The sequence below is a fragment of the Heterocephalus glaber genome, unplaced genomic scaffold (assembly GCF_053883595.1).
Source record: "Heterocephalus glaber isolate CG9 unplaced genomic scaffold, H.glaber_assembly_v1.0 deba00001610, whole genome shotgun sequence".
In the NCBI taxonomy this organism is placed as follows: domain Eukaryota; kingdom Metazoa; phylum Chordata; class Mammalia; order Rodentia; family Bathyergidae; genus Heterocephalus; species Heterocephalus glaber.
Window position 1 is genome coordinate 22,292,380 of NW_028258381.1, and position 21,723 is coordinate 22,314,102.

At 47.4% G+C, this 21,723-nt stretch overlaps 1 protein-coding gene across 3 annotated transcripts in view; it reads left to right on the forward strand.

Annotated features, from left to right (window-relative positions):
- Positions 1 to 4,433: 4,433 nt before the first annotated feature.
- The window catches only part of Por (cytochrome p450 oxidoreductase), a 68,788-nt gene continuing 51,498 nt past the window's right edge, over positions 4,434 to 21,723 (forward strand). For 2 of the 3 annotated variants that reach the window (XM_087196281.1, XM_087196282.1), the window contains exons 1-2: positions 4,434 to 4,509; positions 16,599 to 16,736. The gene's annotated coding sequence lies outside the window, so the exon portion shown is untranslated. Of the gene's footprint in view, positions 4,510 to 16,305; positions 16,485 to 16,598; positions 16,737 to 21,723 lie in introns of those variants that run through there. The other variant, XM_087196283.1, reaches the window with a different exon arrangement.

Sequence of the window (21,723 nt, forward strand, 5' to 3'; positions counted from 1 at the left end):
TGTGGCAACTGGGGACACTGTTCAGTGCCAGAGTAGGTGGATGAATGCAAAGTGGCAGATGACGTAAACAAGGGGCCTGGTCTTTGGAAATCATTTCTGTAGTGAAGAGAGCCCACTGCAGCTAGGGTGGACAGAGGCACGTAGGGCCATGCCAGGAGGGTGTGGTCAGCAGAGGAAGGCAGGCTTTCCTGGGCTGCAGCCTGCAAACCCCATGGTGAAGACCACCTTGCCTCAGCCTCAGCCCAGGCCTCTCCAGCCAGGGTGGTGCAGACCTGGGGGAGCGGGGTGTCAGCCAATCCCTCCCCGTATCTCTTTGCTAAGGGAGGAACTGCCTCAAGTCCAGCCTCCATCTCGGCACTGTCATCCAGGTGCTGCAGGAAGAAGTAGGCCTCCCCTCCACCATCCGGCTTTTAGCTTCCCAGGAGCAGCCAGGCTCTGCTGCACCTGGGAGAGGCTCAGCTTTCCTGGGAACCAAGGGCTGCTGGGGTCAGGTTGCAGCTTAGGTAACAGTGTCAGCCCTTCCGGCTCAGGGAGCCAGCTCACTGCCTTTCCCAGGCCTGGAAGGACAAGACTGAATGAGGTCAGAAGCCAAAGAACCAGAGATGGGCTTTATTCCCTCTGAGGTGAGCCTGCAGGGGTTGCTGAGCCCATAGCTGAGCCCTGGGAGGCAGGGACTCTGTCCCCACTATTCTTTTTTCTTTTTTCCATACTGGGGATTAAATCCAGGGCCTTCACACTGAGCTCCATCCCCAGCCCTTTTTTTTTAAACTATTATTTTGAGACAGGGTCTCAATAAGTCACTAAATTGCATAGGCTGGACTTGAATTTGTGATCCTCCTGCCTCAGCCTCCCAGAGTGCTGGGATGACCAGCATGTACCACCATGCCCAGTTTAGGCCCCACTTTACAGATGAACACAGAGACTCAGAGAAGGAAGAGAATTGGTGGGTAAAGGGGGGTCTTGGTGAATGCCCAGGACTGCAGCCCACTGGTCCTCAGGACACATGTACACACAGGCACACATAACACACATGCACACATGCACATATGCAGGTGTGCAGACACCTGCCTTCCTATCCCCCAGCCTGCCATGCAGACAGAGAAAGGGCTTGGAGAAGCTGGAGGTCAAAATGCTTCTGCTGAATGTGGCTTTCCTGACCTGGGTCCTCTCAGAGGTCTGTGTGTGTGTGTGTGTGTGTGTGTGTGTGTGTGTGTGTGTGTGTGTGGCTGCACATGTGCATGTATGCTGGTGTGTCTGTGTGTAAATATGCATGTGAGTCATTGTGTCATTTGCCACTGTGTGTGCACACGCAGGTATGTGCTTGCATCTGTGAGCGTGTGTTTGGATGCTGTGTGTGTGTGGAGAGAGATTGGATTCTGGTCCCAGGACTGAGACCCTTTGTCCTTGTCCCTCCTCCTCCATGGGCCTCTCCCCTACATGGAGCCCCTTTCCCTTAAAGGAGCTTCCCTTCTCCCCTCTCAAAATCCCCTCCCTGGGCCAGGGATTTAGCTCAGTGATTTGGCCGCCTGCCTCACATGCGCAAGGACCCGAGTTCGATCCCCAGTACCAAAAAAAAAACCCTCCCTGCTCACTAGGCCCCCTGCTCCCCATGTGTAAAGCAGCCTTTGCCTCTGGAGTGTCACTTCTGAGTGGCCCTACCTTTCCCTGCTTCCCCACCCTCATCCTGGCCTGGGTGTGGAATTGGGGCCGCAGTTCCCTCTGCAGCGCTGCAGCCTTCTAGGTCCTGGGGAGGAGCCACCTGCCTTGGCCGGGCAGAGAGGAGACCTTGAGTGATGAACAGGAACACCAAGTTGCTGTTCCCAGATTGGGGTGGGGCCAGGGCCGGCAACCCTGTGCCTCATGGGACCCTTCTAGTCCCTTTGTTTCCCAGCTCTGTCTGTGGGGCACATTTGGTCCAGTTGTCCTGATGGACCGCCTAGTGCCAAGGCTGTGCACTAGGGATTAGTGCTGGGATTGCAGGTGTGTACCACCACGCCAAACATGTTTCAGCTTAATTTTCCCATCAGAGATGCCTTCCCAGGCACTATGTCAAACCTGTACCTGAGATCCCTTATCCCTCCCTTGTCTTATCCTTCATGGAACCTACCACCTTATGCATGGATTCTTTCCCCCAGAGGATGGCAGATTCATGACCAGAGCCTTCTTTTCATTCATCACTTTGCCCCCAATGCCCAGCACAGCCTGGGTTGTCCCTGTCCCAGCACATAGCAGGCACTCACAAAGATTGGCTGGATTGACATAGTAACTCATGGAGTCATTGCAACGGTCCCATGAAGCAGGTGTTACTAGCAAGCCCCTTTCAGATAGCAGAACCCACACACACGTGTGCGCACACACACACACACACAACACACACAGAAACAAAGTAAATCTTCCAAGTCACACAATTAAGAAGTGAGAGTTGAATGCAGGGGCCAAATGCCAAAGCCCTGGCTCTGGGCCACTCTGCCAGCATGTGGGTAGGACTAATGTTCATTTCACGACCCGCTCATCCCATAGAGCCTGGAGAGGCAGGAGGGCTAGCATGGCCCCCAGCCTTCTGAGCACCCATCATGGAGATGTGCTGATGCTTCGCACCTGATCTCTCCTCCATGGTGACAGCCAGCTGCGCTGTCCCCTACAGTGGACAGGGGCTGGTCAGAAAAGGTCCTGGAGAAAGATCCTCAGGGCCCCAGGGAAGCTGTCCAGGACAGGACAGGGAGAGTCAGAAGAAAAGCCAGGGACTGTGTGTGTGTGCACATGCACATCTGCCTTGGAATTTCCAGCCCAAAGGCCCCCAGCTTGGCCACAGGGGCTTCGTGGGCCCTCCCCAGTCACAGCATGCCAGGGTGCCCACCCCCAGGCACTGGGGCTGCTGTTGGCAGAGGAAGTCCCCAGAGCATGGAGGTCCCCAGGACGCAGGCAGAGCGGGGAGGGGGGGGCGGGCAGGTGGAGCAGGGGAGCAGGTGGCCCACGGGTTGGGGGGCAGGAGCTGGCAACACCACACACTTGGGTGTGAACTCTGAGAACTCTGGTTATGAACTTGGCTTCCTAGCTTGTTATGAAAGTTCAGTGATCCACTTAACAATTTGTTCCAACATGTGGCTTTGTTTACAACATTTTTTTTTTTGGTGCCAGGGCTGGAGCTCAGGACCTTGCGCTTGCAAGGCAGGCGCCAGAAACACTGAGCTAAATCCCCAGCCCTGTTTACAACTTTTATTTGTTTGTTTGTTTGGTACCAGGGATCAAACTTGGGACCTTATGCTTTCCAGGTAGGCAGTAGAACCACTGAGCTAAATCCCTCGTTCTCCTGTTTACAACTTTTAAATGGTCATTGATGCATAGCATTCCATTTGAACTCTTGCCCCCAGCACTGCAAATGCAAGCATTAACCAGTTCTCTGTGTGCGTGTGTCCACACCTGTGTGACTTCTGTTGTGGGGAGAAGGCACACCTGGGGTTGGCGAAGCAATGAGAGAGGTGTATTAACCTGGTTTTTGTTACTATAACAAAATACTTGACGTGGGCTGCTTTGTAGAGAAGAAAGGTTCAGGAGGCTAGAAGTCCCAAGAGTAATGTGAGGGTTCTGGTGTGTGGCCCCTGGGCTACTCAGATCATGGTGGGAGTGAGTGTGTATTCTGTCTGTGTGACCTCTCTGACTCACTTATGAAATCACTGAGATTTAATCACAGGGCTTCTACCCTATGGACCTCATCTAATCTAATCACTAAAAGCTGCACCTCGATACACCTTTGCCGAATTCTTTCCACCCTCTTAATACCATTAATGTAAGTCTTTGGGGATCAAAGTCCTCCACAAGTATAGAGGAACAAAAAAAATTCAAACCCTAGCAGTAGTATTTCTATTCTGGACATGAAGAAACTGAAATTTGGAAGTGGCAAAACTTATTTGAGGCCCCAAGGTAGGTGGGAGCTATGAAGTCTGGCTGGCTGGCTCTAGAGGTCCCCAAGAATGGCAGGAGCCACATGTGGTACTGGATGCCTATGGTGCCAGTGCTCTGGGAGGCTGAGGCAGAAGGACTGCAAGTTTGAGCCCTACCCTAGACAATTTAGTGACCTAGTGAGACCCTGCCTCAAAATAAAGAATTTTAAAAGGCCTGGGGATGTAGCTCAGTGCAAAAATCCTTGGTTCAATCCTTAGTACAGAGAGAGAGAAAAAGAGAGAGAAGACAGCAGGGAGGTGGGGAGGTCATTTGTCCCCACTGGGCAGTCCACAGGAAGCCTAGGCATGGCTACTCTATGCTTTGGGTAGGGGGAGGCCCAGCCAGCACAGGGCCCACTCCAGAGCCAGTGAGTCTAGCAGGAGCAGTCAGGGTAGGGACACCTCTTGGGTGCAGATTTCACGGGCCACACCCCTAATCATACCACGCCTCTCTGGTCCTTAAAGGGCTCCTTGGGGCTTAAATCCTGGACAGACAGACCAGCCCTCAGCACAAGACCTGCCCCAGCGGCCTGCTTTGCCTGGGGCCCGCACACTGCCAGCTGCCCAGGTGGGTGCCTCCTCAGCTCAGGCTCAGGGCAGGACAGAGGCCAGGGGGCAGAGGCCGAGCCCAGGAGGTGGCAGCGCCCCACTCCATCCAAGGAAGCACAGCTTTGGGAAGGCAGGCAGGGGTTGCTGCCTGGGTCTGGCAGGTCAACCAGACCTGAGAGCCAGGCACAGCTGGGGACAACATAGGGGCACTTCCAAGCCTTGGTGAGGAGGCCAAGTGGCGGGCCTGCAACTGTCGAGCTGTCCTTCCTGTCACAGCCTGGGAGTGGGGAGGGGCAGAAGCTGGTAGGGCTTCTGTCTGTCCCCTACCTGAGTCTAGGCCTGAGTGGGGAAGCCCTGGCTAAGGATGCTGAGCCAGCAGCTCTAGTCCCAGCCCTAACACTGATTTGCTGGGTGACCTCGGTGGATGCTTTGACCCCTCTGGATTGTTTTCTCATCTGTAGAATGAGGAGTTTGGTGCAATGATCTTTGTTTCTTCCCTGCTGATGATCTCTGGGTTAAATTTGTGGTGGGTGGACAGGGTGTGGTGGCACATGCCTGTGATCCCAGCACTTGGGGGGCTGAAGTAGGAGGATTACTTTGAGTTCAAGGTCAGCCAGGACTACAGAATGAGACTCTGTCTCAAAAAACCAAAAAAAATATACCTGCCCTAAAAAAAAAGAAAGAAGGAAGGAAGGAAGGAAAGGAGGAAGGAAGGAAGGAAGGAAGGAAGGAAGGAAGGAAGGAAGGAATTGTGGTGTGTCTCAAGTAGGTACCCTGCTTCTTCCGCCTTCCGCACTCCCTGTAACTACTTCATTCCACTCTGCAGCCATTTCTGCTTTCTAGCTCTGAGCCCCCAAGCCAAGGGCTGGAGACTTAGGGCAATTTTCCAAGGCCTCAAGGCCGCAGACCTTCGGGAATACCTCCTATCTCCCCAGAGGCAGCCAGTGTGCATTTACCAGCAGAAGGAAGGGGTATGGGGAGGCTGACACTGCAGGGCTGGTGTGGAGGCCTATACTTGTGCCCCACTCCAGAGGACCTGGTAGGCAGTGAGGGTGCAGGGCAGAGCAGCCCAGCTGCAGGAAATGGACCCGAGACTAAGGAAAGCCACTCCTAACTTCTCCATCCTGGTCATCCAGGACCACATACATGTATGAATTATGTTTTAAAAAAAATTTTTTTAGGGCCAGGCATGGTGGTGCTCACCTGCATCCCAGCACTTGGGAGGCTGAGGCAGGAGGATTGCTACAAGTTTGAGGCCACCCTGGGCTACATATTGAGTTCGAGGCCAGCCTTTACTATATCATGAGACCCTATCTCAAAAAAAAAAAAATCATTGCAGTAAAAGACATATTGCCATGAATTCCCCTCAAAATACTCCCTTTTGCTTCAAACACACTTATCCAGATTTGCTATACAGGTATTTTGGGAGAAGAAAACAAAAATGGGCTTGTGTTTTAAAGCTACAGTTGTTTTTTTTCCTTAAAAGTATAATTTAAAAAATTGGGCCGGGGATTTACCTTAGTGGTTCCAGTGCCTGCCTCACAAGCACAAGGTCCAGAGTTCAATCCCCTGTACCAAAAAAAAAAAGTATAATTTTAAAAATCTTAATTTCCTTGTTTCCTTTCTACCTAGTTTTACTTCTTCTCTCCTATCTCATCCCCATCCCTAGATTTTGGTCCCTTATTCTGAAGGGGGTGGAGAAGGCCTGACAGTCCATCTTCATGTAACTGCTTCAGGCTGAGGAGGGGCATTGATCCTGCCTAGCCAGGGCCAGAAAGTCTCATGCTGACAGGACAAGGACATTAGCCCACTACAACAATGAATCACATAACAGAAAAGAACTGCAATGCACAGTGACATAGCTGGAAAAATGAGCATTTTCTCCCAGGTTGTTCAGAGAACCAGGATGCTAGCCAATCAAAGCTTGTGACAGAGTCTGGCATTGCACTGATTTGTAAACATTCAGTACATCCCCAACTTACAGACGTTCATTTTGTGACCTTTCACAGGTGTACTGTAGAAGACTCACTCTGTTGGCTTAGGAAGGAATCCAACTTATGAACAGTTCTTCCAGCATAGAACTTGCTCATAAATTGGGGACTTAATGTAAGTCTTATAATGCAGAAGAAACATTTGCCGGGTTATCAGGAATGTACAAAAAATGTCCTGTTTTGATAGTGGCACAAGTTTCACCATGTGTTTCTCTTAGGAAACCTAGGGCCATGCAGTTTTTGTAGAATGGCTTTCCAAAAAATCATTTTTGCTGGGCATGGTGGCACATGCCTATAATCCCAGCACTCAAGAGGCTGAGGCGGGAGGATCCATCCTGGGCTAAATAGTGAGTTCAAGACCAGCCTGAACTACACAGCGAAACCTTCTCTCTAAATAAATAAATAAAATAAAAACCTCAAAAAATCATTTTTAATTCTGAATTTAGTAATGAAATACCTTTTTTGTGTATAGTTAGTAAGAGATTCAGTGTGTCACATTACATACTCAAGTCCTATTTGGGGAATGAAAATAGCAGCCAGATGATCATATTAATGTTAAACTAATCTGGTCCATCGATCCTTCAAGACTGGTAGGTTAGCTGGTTGATCTATGGTGCTAACCCAGTCCCCTGGGACCCATGAATACCCTAAAGTACATCTTCCTACCCACCCGGAGGCAACCAAGGTCATAGATTTGTGTCACAGAGTCACTGGGTAGCATTTGGTACTGGCCATCTTATTCTAGCTCTGACCCTCTGGTCAATAGCAAACAAGTCAGTATCTCCTACACAATAGTGTGATTACATCCTTGGGTAGGAATCCACCCCATTCTTTTCTTGGTACCGGGCATTGAACTTGGGTACTTGTACTTGCAGGGCAGGCAGCAGAACCATTGAGCTAAATCCCCAGCCTCCACCTCATATTTTGAGTGGCATTGTTCGATTTATCATAAGTACATTTGTCTGTTTCCAACAAACGGTATACTAGTTGGCTGAGTTGACCTCTCTATATTTAGCCAACTTTTTATTTAACATTATTATTATTCTTTAGAATTTTGGTTATACTTTCCCTTTGGATATTTAAGACCAAGTCAAAGTGAGACCTGTGTTAATCAAAATTCATCTTGCAGGCCAGGGATTTAGCTCAGTGGCTCTGGCACCTGCCTCACAAGCTCAAGGTCCCGCGTTCGATCCCTGGTACCAAAAAAAAGGAAAAAAAAAAAAGATTTTCCTCTACCAGTTGTGTTATCTGCTAGGATGGGTCACTCACTTCTTTGCTTGATCACATGGCTTCCTTTGGAAGCATGGGAACATTTCCCTCTTTACAAAATATTAAATGACATAAAGAAACTTTTACCTAAATTTGTTACCTGTTAAGAGAGTACCATCACTTGTTTACAGATGCACTTTGCAGGTTATTAGTGCCTAATCCCTGATCAGTAAAATGACTCAACACCGACTCAACTGTATAAAATATAGACACATCTAACTATCACAACACAATTATATAACAATCACATAACCACAAACCTGAAAAAGTCTATCCTCATGATTCTGGAGGTCATCAGCATGATAAGATAAGATGAAAAAACAAAAAGATGTCTTTCTCAAGTCCTGCATCTTAAAAGACTTCTACACTTGGGAAAACACAAATATATTTAATATACCACAAGATATATAAGATCTTCCTTGTGTACTTTTGGAAAAGAGTTAAAGAAAAAAAATAAGAAAAGGAAAGATGGGAACCAGGGTCATGCTATAGGTACACCCCAAATCAGGGTCATGCTGCATGTGTAGCCTGCCCCCTTTCCCAGAGTCAGAACTGCCCAAGGGAGCAGCCCTGTTTTGACACCTCAGAGTCAGAACTGCCCATGGCTATCTTTCAGCACATCAGGGAAGCAGGAAAAGAAATTGTACACAACCGCAGGGTTTTACTTAAAAATCTATCTCATGTGCAAGTGCAAGGACCCGAGTTCAATCCCCGGTACAAAAAAAAAAAAAAATCTATCTCAAAGATCTTTATATCTGGGGGCCTGTGACGTAGGAGGAACTCAGAGTGGGTCTCAGAAGTCTGGAGATTTTACCTAACTACAGACCACATATCAAGGAAAGCAGAGGGCATGTGCTTTCCTTTTACCCTTTCATGAGGTGTGCCCTACCTCCCCCTGGTAACTAATATCAGAAAAAAAGTTAAAGGGCCTGAATTTTCTGACAGATGAAACCCTGAGTGAGAGAGAGAGAAAGGCTGCAACAGGTCTTGGAGGTCGAGGCACCTGGTCCCGTTTCTGGCCAGAGGGAGGAAGTGTCTCTTGTCTTCTGTGCTTTTATGTGCAAGCACTCATTTTCTAGGGAGTTTGGAGTCACTAACTGCTGGAAAAGAAATAAAAAGACCCTACAGCTGCAGAGGGAGAGAAAAAGAAAAACTATGCTTCAAAAAAAATCATGCTTCAAAGCAAAGCTATGTTTGAGAAGGCCAAGAGATTGGGGGAAAGGAGGAGAAAGACTAAATAAATACAAAGGCTGTTTTGCTGGACTTAGCAAACCAAAGTCAAGATCTCCACAGTTTCCACCTCTCTTTTTAGGTCCCTTCATGCTTGCCAAGATAAATGTCACTGGGCTACATCTGAGGGGCCTGGGCCTGAAATAAGGAATTTAAAATAAGGTTGCAGGTTCACTGACTCCCACTGCAGAAAAAGAACTTTCGGGACATGTCAGTAAAAGAGACATGAGAAGGATTTGTTAGAGGTAGATGTAGATGTAGGTCACACTCAAAGAATGGAGTGTGGGTGCTCAGAGAAATGAAGCATAATACAGTTGGGAATTTGGGATTTTTTTTTTTTTTGAGACAGTCTCTGTAGTTCCCAGTTTGGACTTGAACTTACTATGTAGTCCAGGCTGGCCTCATACTCATGGCGATCCTCCTGCCTCAGCCTCCAGAGTGCTGCAATTACAAGTGTGTGCCATCATGCCTGGCTGGGGACTGGGGATCTTTTATATGTTTTGGGAAGTAGAAATCTGTGGAATTCAATAATCTATAGTCTTAGTCTTGTCTAGTGAATGAGAGAGGATGTCCACACATAGTGAGGTAATGGTCCACTCCTATGGGAAATCCTAAAAGGTGGTCTATTCATAGGTGAAAGATAAAAAGGGAAGGCACAAACCCATTTGTAGATGAGACAGTTTCCCAGGTTTGCTATGTTTTGGGACAAGAGAAGAGAAGGGGAGAAAAACTGGACTTGTGTCCTGAAATTGCAGTTTTTTCCTTAAAAGTACAACTGTTAAAAAAATCTCAATTTCCTTGTCTCCTTTCTACCTAGTTTTATTTCTTCTATCCTACCTCAAACTGATTCAAAATATTTTCCTTTCATGGTCATTTGACTTTGGGGAAGAAAGAACCAGAAGTTGCACTGAGCTAGACCCAGTGAGTAAGGTAGATAAGGACACACTGTGTTGTTACGAGCCTGCCTTTCTCTCGAATAGCACTTGGGTAGCAGCATTCACCATCTTTTTGATCCCACCTTGTAAAGACACACAAAAGTGAACTTCCACAACTGCTTCAGAAAGTGGCAAGGAGACAGGAAGTTAGGGTGTGGCTAAAACTGGTTGGGAAAGGAGGTGTGGCAAGATCCTAACAGTTCCCAAGCCCTAAATGTGAACTTGTCGAGAGAACTCAAGCAGGTTTTCGATAGGCTGGCCTAGACCTGATATCAGTCTGTGGTGTGGGTGATACAGAAAGGACAGTCCACGCTGAGTTTTGGCCATTGTGTTCTCTCTTGCGTGGTAGCCCGCCCTCACTCTGTAGGGTGTACTTCTTTTCCTACTTTTACTTCATCCAAACTTGCTCTGCAGAGCCTGTTTTTTCCTACCTTTAATAAAACCTTGCTACCATTTGTGCTTCTCTTGAGCAAGTCTTTGCTCAGGACAGAAGGAACCTAGAAACCACTTCCAGGAGACTCCAGTACCCCCAAACCTGGCCACAGTAAGAATGATGGAAAAGGGCCGGGGATTTAGCTCAGTGTTTCCAGTGCCTGCCTCGAAAGTTCAAGGTCCTGAGTTCAATCCCTGGTACCCCCCCCCAAAAGATGGGGTAAATATTGTTCCATGTGAGAGGGAGTATTTTGAAGGGGATACATAGTAATGTGTCTTTTACTGTAATACATTTTTTGAAATTTAAACATTCACCCTATATTTTGACCTCAGATCAAATGCATGAATATTCCTGGCCTCTTGAGTGGGGCTCCCTCTGCTTGATGAAGTTCAGAAACCATTGCTCTGGACATCCCAGAAAGACCCACAGAGGGTCTGGGGACACCGTGCAGCCTGCATATCCAGGCTCCAGGACTCTCCCTAGGTTCCACTCCAGCAGCTACCAGGAGCTATAGACTCGAGGAACCCAGTTCAGGCTGGGAGTTGAGGCGCTCTCTGGAGACTCTTAAAAGGAGGAGGGAGGAAGATCTCAGCCAAGAGACAGTCTCTTTAAATGAGGGTGTGACAGGCTGTGCTGAAGGGAGCAGCCCAGGGTTGAGATTATAGGGTCCTCCTCCTTACTAAGTAGAACACTGATCCCTCCTGAAAAACACGTTCTGGGGAATGAGACCAGGGTTGTTTTTTCTTTCCTGAACTACAGCATTAGCTTTTTCTCTTGGGAGACTTGGCAAGAACAAAACAATGGAAATAATCCTGTAATTGTCCCCGCAGATCCACAGCAGGGCCTGGATCAGGTTCCTTTCCTATGGTACACTCGTCCTCTCACCCCCAAAACACAGGGTTTCTGTTAGGAAAAAAGGAAAAGGACAGAGGTAGGTTTCTTGTTATTATATATAGGTTTATTTATTATTATATATAGGTTTATCGATAGGACAGGTTTGTTGCAAAACAAACCTGAGAGGGACCACTCTGGAACTGGAGACCAGACCAGCTGCTCTCGGATAGGCTGTGGGGTTTTTTGTAGGGTCATGGGGAGGGGGAAGTTCAGTGAGAGGAGGTTGTGGCTCCCTGCCAAGAACAAGGCTTGAGAGAGCACAAGCGGTAATGGTTGCCCAAGGACAAGGCTTGGAAAAGCGCGGGGAGCAGTGGCTGCTCTCAATAGCAGGGCCAATAGTGTTAGGAGTCCCCAAGTGCAGCTGTGCTAGGAGGGGGCAGTTTAGAGCGACCTCTGCTCAGGATGGCTATGGTCATATTCCTTCAGTTTCGTGTAAGCCTTGAGAGCTACCACTTGGGGTGAAAAGTCTCTCTGAGCCCAACGTCAGCAAAATCCTTCCCCCAGCAATGCACTGAAGGCCACTTGGGAAGTCTCCTGAAAAACATTTCCAAAAACCAAAACTAGAGATAGGTGGCGGGGTCATTTTGTTGCCTTTTGATAGCAAGCTGGCCCTAGGCCTAGCGGGGCACGCTGTCTCCCACTTAGCTTTTACATCCTTGTCTCTCCTTCTCACCTTGGGAATAATCAATCAGTGTGCTCTTCCCTCACTCCCAGACTCCAAGAATTCATCTGTAGACTCAGAGAAAATAAAAATATCTTGATAGATATTTTCTCCTTCATTTAGTTCATTCCACCCTCCGACCAGCTGTGAGAAGTGGGTAGAGTTATCCCATTTCACAGATGAGGAACTGAGGTCCACAGAGGGGAACGATTTGCTGAGGGTCAAAGACAGATTTCTGTGAAGCTGAAGTTGCTTAAGTTCCAGAATCATCATTTGTTGAAAGTCTTATTATGCAGTCGGTCCTCTATAGCTTCAAGTTCTGCATGTGCAGATTCAACCAACTGTGGGTTGAAAATATTTGAGAAAAAAAAATACATCTGTACTGAACATATATAGATCTTTTCTTTTGTTGTTCATTATTCCCTAAGCAATACAGTGTAACAACTATTTATGTACTATTTTCACTGAATTAGGTATTATAAATCATCTAGCAATGATTTAAAGGATATAGGGCGATGTGTGTGGATTCTATGCAAATACTATACCATTTGATATATGTGATTTGAGTATCCTTGGATTTTGGTACCCACAGGGAATCCTGGAAGTAATCCTCCAGGGATACCGAGGGATGACGATTTATGAACATTATAACTAAAGACACAAGAGAGTCTAACTTTTCTGTTGTTAAAAACTATCTACCTGTGACTACTTATAATGTCATATTCTTTTTCTTGAAGGAGTCCCCACTAGGCAGAGAGCCCCTCAAAGTCTGCCTGCTCCTTCTAGGGTCCCTTGGGGAGTTAGAGATCCTCTGCTTCCTCCTCTCACTCCTCTGCCCCACTGCCATCCTGGCTTGTTGTTCTCCACCCCGTATATTCCATCTGTAAAGGTGGGTGGGGGATTCAAGGGAAATGGATAGTATAGATATTCCTACATCATATCATACTTTTTTTTTTTGGTACCAGGGATCGAACTTGGGTCCTTGCACTTACAAGGCAGGCCACGGAACCACTGAGCTAAATCTCCAGCCCCATATCATACTTTTAAAATGATCCTATACTGCTAATGGGGATTAGACACTCATGTTATGAAAGGTGGGCATGACACAATGTTGTTCAGCTCACTGAAATTTAAACCACAAATGAAATTAAGACCCTACATGATCCCCAAAGATGGGGGTTACAGTTGTCATGTTACACAGGAGGAAACCCAGGCTCTGCTCTGCCCTGGTACGCAGACTATGTGACAGATTTCACAGATGGATGGGCTGCCTTAAAAGGTGGTGAGCTCCCTGTCAAAACTGGTTGGAGATCTGGAGAGGAAGGAGCTTGGGAACCCCGGAGGAGCATTACATCAGCTCAGACCTTTGAAGCAGGTGGCTGTCAGTGCGGAAGCTTTTCTGGATTCCACACCCAACCCTGCTCCCTGGTGAGTCTCCCATGTGTCCTTATCAATGTTCCTCGAGTCAGCTCCAGATCAACCTTTGGCCTTCTGGATGCACTGCAAGATACCTCCAGGAGGTGCACACTTATAACTCCAGTATGCCTGAGGCCAAGGCAGGAGGCTCACTGCAAGTCTTACATCAGCCTGGGCAACCTAAGAAGTTCAAGACCAGGTTGGAACTGAACTAAATAGCGAGACCTTGTATCAAAAAAAAAAAAAAGATACCTGCAGGGGCCTCAGTTTTATCTGTCAGCCAGCATCCTAGGGTAGAGCAAAGCCTGCTTCCTCCTGTGTAATATGAGAACTGTAATCTCCATCTTTGGGGACAGTGTGGGGGGGTCTTAATTCCACCTGTGGTTCTCCTTTGTTAGTTGGTATCTGTGTCACTTGGTGGGTTTGTGACAACACACCTGGCAAGCACCTCTACCCCCAGGGTTTCTGAGTTGGCAGATTTGGGAAGGGGCTTGAAATCTGGACTTTTTTTTTCTTTGAGATAGGGTCTCACTATGTAGATCAGGCTGCCTTGTGAACTCACTGTGTAGCCCAGGCTGGCCTTGAACTCATAGTGATCCTCTTGCCTCAGCCTCTGGGATTACAGGCATGAGCCACCACACACAGCTTGGCCTTTTTTTTTTCTCTCTTCTGTGATACTGGGGATTGAATCTAGAACCTTTGCCCTGAGCTATATCCCCAGCTCCCCCCTACTTTTTAAATTTTTTTAAAATTTTGAGACAAAATAAGACAAAAAGTTGCCCAGGCTGGGCTTGAATTTATGAGCCTCCTGGCTTGGCCTCCCAGAGTGCTGGGATCACAGGTGTGTGCCACCATGCTGGCTGAAACTTGGCATTTCTAATAAATTCCCAGGCGATGCAGCTGTTCCTGGCTCAAGGACCACGATTTGAGACTCACTAAACTAGACTAGTAGATACTCATATATGAGTCTGCTTGGAGATGCCAGGCCCTGTGAGTGAGGAACCAGCTCCTATCAATTTCCATTTCTGCTAAGTGACTGCTCAGAAGCACCAAGTGGGCTTACTGGCATCAGAACAATTTAGTTACTGAGAGTGAAGCAGGCTTCTCTGCAGAAGCCCTTTTGCTACTTGGCCTGGTTGCCATGGCAACAGCCAGCGGCAGTCAGGAGATTAGGAGAACAGAATCATGGGGTTCTTTGCCATTGAGGAAAGAGGGCAAAGGTCCTGGCTTAATGGCACTTGGATAAAAACATGGAGGGAGAAAGAGAGAGGAAACTTTCAAAGTCCCTCCTCACCCATAGGAGCTCTGGATTTCCTCAGAAGCTTGCCCTGCCCCAGGCAGAGTTTAAATTTTGGTTGCATAACAGAGAGGAACAAAGGGAAGGATGTGTATCTGGGAGGATGGGAACAGGATGGGGGTGGGAGGATGGGAACAGGATGGGGGTGGGAGGGGGTAAGAAAGAGGAAAGGAGGAATCCTGCCTCTGCTCTGAAAGCCACCAGGCATGAGGCCATTCCACACATTAACCCCTTGAGTTCTCGTTCAAACCACCCAGGAACCATCCCAGGTCACGAAGTCGACCTAACCCAGACTGCAAACCTGCCTGTTATGCCAAAGGGCCCATTTATTCTTTCATCTGAGGGCCACCTCTTGGAAATTGTTGCACTTTGGACACAGTAAAGAGGACCTCAGTTCGAGGGGTGGCAGGGAGGCAGGGCCAAAGTTCTGGGGAAAGTTATTTCAACACTTTAGGAAATCAGGCTGGTCATCACCCAGGCTCTAACTTGACAGCGACTGCCCCTCCTCTCTGCCCTCAAGCTTTGTTCCCTCTGTGCCACTCACCCACCCTGCATGCCCTCCCATACCACCCCCAGTTCTGCCCTCAGACAGCACTGCTCAAATTTGACTGTGGCTAAGAGTGAAGTTTATTTAAAATTTTCATTTTTGCCTTGCCTCCAGAGATTTTGATCTAGTCACTTGGGTGGGCATGCCCTGAGGATTGGCAGTTTTAACAAGTCCCATGATAATTCTGTTGCAGGTGGCCTGCTGAACACCCTTTGACATATCCATATCTTCTGCCCCCCCCCCAATACTTCCTCTGGACACCCTCAGCTTTCACTGACTTCTAGTTTTGGTCCCTCAGCTGCTTATGTCCCCTTCTCCCTGCTTTCTCTTAGACATGCCCTGGGAGTCCCCACAGCTGTAGACAGCATCTCCCCAGCTGGCCAGCTCACCCAGCAGCTGGTAGGGCCACACTCTGGTTTAGTAACACCTACCACCAGCGCCTTTGCTCTGTTTTATAAGGACCTGGCTCATGACCACCCATGGGCCTGAAATTGTGGGCTTTGAGCAGGGCCAAGTCAGTTGCCTCAACATCAGCAGGGAATGAGGATGTCTAGGGTCCTTTGCAGGAGAGGGTGAAGCAGAGGAGCATCTCATTTGTGGAGAAAGAAGAGCTTTTGGGGTGCACTATCCAGATGGGGCTGTTCCATTTCTCTGCCTCAGTTTCCCTGTCTGTAAAAGGGAGAACCAAGTGCATATCAAAGAGCTTCAGGAAGTTCAAGGTCCTCCTAAGCATGAGGTCAGGCCTGAGGCTTGGCCAGGGGTTAGAGGTGGGTCTCTGGCTCCTCCTTCCTCTCCTCTTTGACAATAAAGCTCACATGGGCAGCTGTCCTGCTGTCCCCTTTCCTGTTGTCCCCTGGTTAATCATCATGAGCATCAGAACTCCAGCTGAAAGGCATGGGGACAAGATGTGCCCTCACCCCAATTTTGCTGATGAGGAAACATACTTATGCAGGGAGGGGAATAAAAAGATTTGGCCAAGGCCAGGAATCTGGTTTGCTGTCTAAGTGGAATTTGGCTCCTGATCTCCAGATAGAGGCTTTTTTTTTTGGCCTCTGAACTTTGATGACTACTCTGTCCTGGCCCTGGCCCTGGGTCACTCCAGCCCTGTGGGTGTTTAGAAACTCTGCAGACTCACTTATCTCATACTTTCATGGAAATCTCCAAGGGAAATGGTCAGGACTGTGCTTAATTCAGTGGCTTGAAGTGCTAGGGGTGGCATCTCAGACATTGTAAGAGAGCTAGTATGACATCTACAGAGTTTTTTCAACTGGAGATTGAGCCCAGGGCCTTGCACATGTGAGGCAAGCACTCTACCTTTGAGGTACACCCTCTATCCCGTACCTGTGGGTTTTGAGAAGTGACCACACCCCTCTGGCATCTACACCACTACATCTCTCCAAGTACCATGTCAATCTGAGGTCCTCTTTTTCTTCAGGTGTATGGACAGATCACCCAGTCTGGGGCATGCTGGGAATGACTTCCTGCTCTGGGAAGAGGTTTACATAGTATGACCTTGACCTTGGAGATTCTGTGTGCTGGTGAAGGAGAGGAAGCCTGAGTCTGAAGGGAACAGGTATGTGTTGGGCACCTGGATCAGGGTCCTGAGACTCTCAGGCGGCAGGGGCTCCTGGACGGGAATGTGGGGAGCCACAGCAGCATGAGAAATGCACGGGCTAAGCAGATGCTGCCCAGGGTCTGGTGAGGGTCCCACCTCGGAGGACATGCTCTCCGAGGACAGAGGGAGTAGGAAAGGGTTGGCCATGCTTAGCCTGCTGACAGTAATCAGGCTGGGTCCCCGTACAAAAACCTACTACTTGGGAACCTTGAGACAATACCCTTCCCCTCTCTGAGCCTCAGTATGCTCATCTGTCAAATGGGGATGCTAGTATACACTTTTGAGAGATTTGTTGTAACATGTGGAACATATTTAGCAGTGCTTAGGATCTAGCTGGTGTTCAATAAATGGCATTAACCCCAAGCAAGTGGGAGCACATCACAAGAACTCAGTAAATGTTTGGTTCTATAGAACCAGGAAAGGTCTTCCAGGTACAGTTACAGACCAAGCCGGCTTCTTGAAATGCTACTTGTTTAGAAGTTTTCCCAGTAAGTGGGCACGGTGGGCATGGTACACCTATAATCCCAGCACTCTTTGGGGCTGAGGCAGGAGGATCACAAGCTCAGCCTGAGCAATTTAGCAAATGAGTAGGACTGTCTGAAAAAAGGGTGTTCTGGGGATGTGGTTGAGTGTTGTGAGGCACTAGCTTTTAATCCCCATTACCACACACGTGCGCACACACACACACAGCTTCCCCAGCACTGTGGGTATAGCTCAGTGATAGCCATGTGTGTTTAGCATGCACAAAGCCTAGGTTCCATCTCCAGCACTTCCTACTGCGCTTTGTCCCCACCAAAAGCTTCCCTGTTCCCTTCAGACTTGGGGAAAGAAATGTTGGTTTCAGGGCCAGCTCTGGCTGCGCAGTCCCTGAGCCCTGTCTCTGTGGTAGGTACCCTGAGTTTTCAGGTTATTCACTTTGAGAAGAGCCAGCTAGGTGAGACGAGAGACTGCACCACTTGCAGCAGCAAAAGGCCTCCCATGCTGGTGGCCTTCCATTGCCCTGCGAGGATCACACCTTCTTGAGCAGGTCTTGAGGAAGCCATACCCACATCCACACCAGGACAAACCTCTTCTTCCATTGTGTTCTGAGGAGAGAGCCCTCAAAACATGCAAACACGCAGAGTCCTGGATAAGCCACAAAGTCTTCGTCCTGCAATGACCAGCATAATGTCCTGAAATGCTGCTGTCCAGTTTCTGGATAAACTTCCACTTAAACCTAGATTCTGGAAATCCAGCCCATCCCACCTGGGAGGTCCTGGCCCTTTTAACCCCTACTGCTTTCCATCCAAATCCAAGTTCCTTAGCTCCAGCCCATCTTTCTTGAATCCTGAATGGTTTCACCATTCAGCAAATTCCCCCTACTGCCTTCATTTGGCAGAACTTTAGTGGGGAGGCAAAGAAAGGTGGTGGCTAATACACACCTGCCCTTCAGGGCTTCCAATAATCTGGGCCTTGGAGGGCTGGAACCCTGTGGGAACCATGACTTTCAGTGGAGGTTTTCAAGTGATTTTCCAGAGATAGAAGTGTGGATAGCACATGAACAAGTGTACGTGGAAAAGAACTACATTCCTAATGGTTCAGCAGTATGAAAGTACCCAGCACTTACAAGGATTTGTCCAGTTTTGCTAGAAAAATAATTGCTATCATTGCCAGAAGGAAATGTCTAAGCACATACTACACTGTACCTATGAAGAGGATTAAAAAATATTGCATAACATATACACGGATTTAAACAAACTGTTTGTCCTTCTAGAATCTTAAGGGCTTACAAAGTTCAAGCTGGAAAGACAGGTTGGAGCCAGATTTTGAATGCCCTTGGATTCCAGAAACAGGAGAGCCATTTGTTCCACAAACTTCACTTGTGTACCTGGTATGAGAATGGAAATATGAACTCAGCCTCCTTCCTTGACAGCAGCCTATCTGGATGGGGCCAGAGAGTTGTCTGAGAGCCTTAGAGAATATCTTTGGAAAAAAGCTTGGTAGCTTCAGATTTATGGTGAAGTGGAGGATCTATTTCATTTAAATAGTGCTAGGAAAAACAAAACAAAACAAAAACCAGGCAGCCTGTAGAAAGAGGAGAGCTGCATGAGAAGACTCCTGTAATTCTGTATCCACAATGTAGGCCTCAGCTACAGACCAGACAAAGGAAATACGTTCAGAATGTAAATGCTGCTAGGCATTAATCAAGATATAGAGATTGAGATGGCTGAAGTTCAAGTTAGTGGTATGGGGGGGCAGAGTCAAGGGACAAAGCAAGGGTGTTACCCTGTGCAATATTAAGTGATACTGCCTATATACTGGGCATAGAAGTGTATGCCTGTAATCCCAGCATACTGGGGGGCTGAGGCAGGAGGACTATAAGTTCAAGTTCAGCCTGGGCAATTTAGCCACTTAGCAAGATTCTGTCTCAAAATAAATAAATAAAAAAGGGCTGAAGATGTAGTTCAGTGTGAAGGTCCTGAGTTCAGTCCCAGTATTGGGGGGAAAAAAATATTGTCTACAGTTCATGGATCAAAAATTGAAAGTGTGGGGCCAGGGATTTAGCTCAGTGGTTTCACCGCCTGCTGCACAAGCACAAGGACCCAAGTTCAATCCCCAGCACCAAAAAAAAAAAAAAAAAAAAATTGAAAGTCTAAGGTTGCTTCTTAAATTACCAAGTTGACTAACAGGAACTTCAGGTACATAAATAATTATGTTGGAAAGGTGCGGGCAAGAGGGGTGAGCTATGGTTTAAGAGGCTTAATTCTGTGGTTCAGGACTCAAGAGGTAACATCTAGAACATCAGGCATAGGACAAAGATAGCCACAAAAACAGCTACTTATCAGCTTGGGGACAAGGATCAGATGAAAATGTGAACCAAGGTAAGAATTTATCCTGTCTGGGCAGTGCAGATGAGGAAAAATGGAGGGGAATGGGCAGAAATATGTTGTCTATAATTCCCCACACGTACAGTTTCGATTGAGAAGTCTATATTTACTATTCTTTAGGTACTGGGAGCCAGTGAACAAGTTAGTTTTTTGGCCAACAAAGTTGTATTGACACTAAAAAGGAATTTATGGGGTTGGGTATGTAGCTCAGTACTAAAGTGCTGACTGGTAAGATGGTAGAGGTATTTGACTTAGAATACAACACAATTTGAAAGATACAAGGAATAAATAGGGAAGCTTGTCTTTGCTTCCAACTCCATTCTCCACATTTTCCCGAGATAATCATGGTTCCACCTTTCTTTTCTTTCCAGAAACATTCATGTACATACAGGCAAATATGCACACATAGTATGTACATTCTTCTCCTATGTTCCACCACAGTTACTTGAAAGACCACTAGCCATAGCATTGTACATCTATTATTCTGCACCTTGCCTTTTTATCAGTTTATCTCCAAAATTGCTCTGTATCAGCCATGACTTTCCTTGTTGGTTTGTTTTAACAGCTGAATCATGTCCATGTATGGATGCAGGAACAATAAATGACAGGCCTATTTCCACATAGCTTCTCTAACTTCCTATCATTAAACTTTCGGATTTGGTCACAGGTGAGAAATGGTATCTAAGTCAAGTTTTAAATTATATGTCTTTTATGCATGATGTTGAGAAACTTTTCAGATAAGTATTTCCTTTTTCTGGAAACTGAGATTCCTATTTTTGCTCACTTATGTTAATTAGTCCCTTTGAGTAGTAGGAGCTTTTTATTAGATCAACTAGTCCTTTGACTATAGTTGCAAATATTTTCTTCTAGTTTGTCATTTGTCTTTGCTTACTAGTTTTTGCCACACACATCTAGTTTTTGTTTTTCCTGGTACTGGGGATTGAAGCCAGGACCTTCACACTGAGTTATATCCCCAGCTCCTTTTTGTTTTTATTTTGGGACAGGCTCATGCTACATCACTAAGTTGCACAGGCGAGCCTCAAACTCTCAATCTTCCTGCTTTAGCCTCCCAGGGTGTTGGGTTTATAAGTGTGGGCTACCATATCAGGCTTGATACATATGACATTAAAAAAAATTTTTTTTTCAGTACCAGGGATAGAACTCAGGACCTTGCACTTGTGAGGCAGGGGCGGTGCTGCTGAGCTAAATCCGTGGACCCCCCCAAAATTTTTTTGAAACAAGGTCTTGCTCTGTAATTCAAGCTGGCCTTAAACTCATTATGTAGCCCAGGCTGGTTTTGAACTTGTGGTAATCCTCCTGCCTCAATCTCCTGAGCTCTGGGATTACAGGGATGCGCCACCACACCTGGAAACATTTGAATTTGAATTTTTTTTTTTTGAGACGAAGTCTTACTATGTTGTTCAGCCTGGTCTTGAATTCACTTTGTAGCCCAGGCTGGCCTTGAACTCATAGCAATTCTCCTGCCTCAGCCTCCTGCGTGTTGGGATCAGGGCAGTAAATGAAGAAATGTCCCTGCCTAGGCAGTAAAGAAATTGAAGGTGAGGGCCGGGGATTTAACTCTGGTTTCACCGCCTGCTGCGCAAGCACAAGGACCGGAGTTCGCTCCCTGGTACCAAAAAAAAAAAAAAGAAAGAAAGAAATTGAAGGTGCCCTAGACCGGAAGTGGTCCAGATGATCCAGGTGAAAGGTCACCCAGCTGGGTCGGAACCAGGGCTAGGGCAGCAGGAAAACTGAGGAGACACTGGAGGTTAACCCATAGGATTCAGTTATTAGTTCACAGGGGAAAAGCAAAAGACGCCTGTTTCCTGATGTTTCCTCTGTGATGCTGTAAATGGTAGAGAAGGGATTCTTGTCTTAGGGGTTCTGTTATTCAATCCTAAACTCCCATCACCTGGTAGGAGGCACTGGTGGGACTCTCACCAACAACCGAGGCAGCCAAACTTTCAAACCCTCTGCGCCCTCAGGGTCTCGTTGGTTCAGCCCTCGCCTTCACCCTGGCCGCTTCCCGCACCCAAGCAAGACAGCCTCCAAGTCCCAGCTCTCCGCGGTCGGGTTGG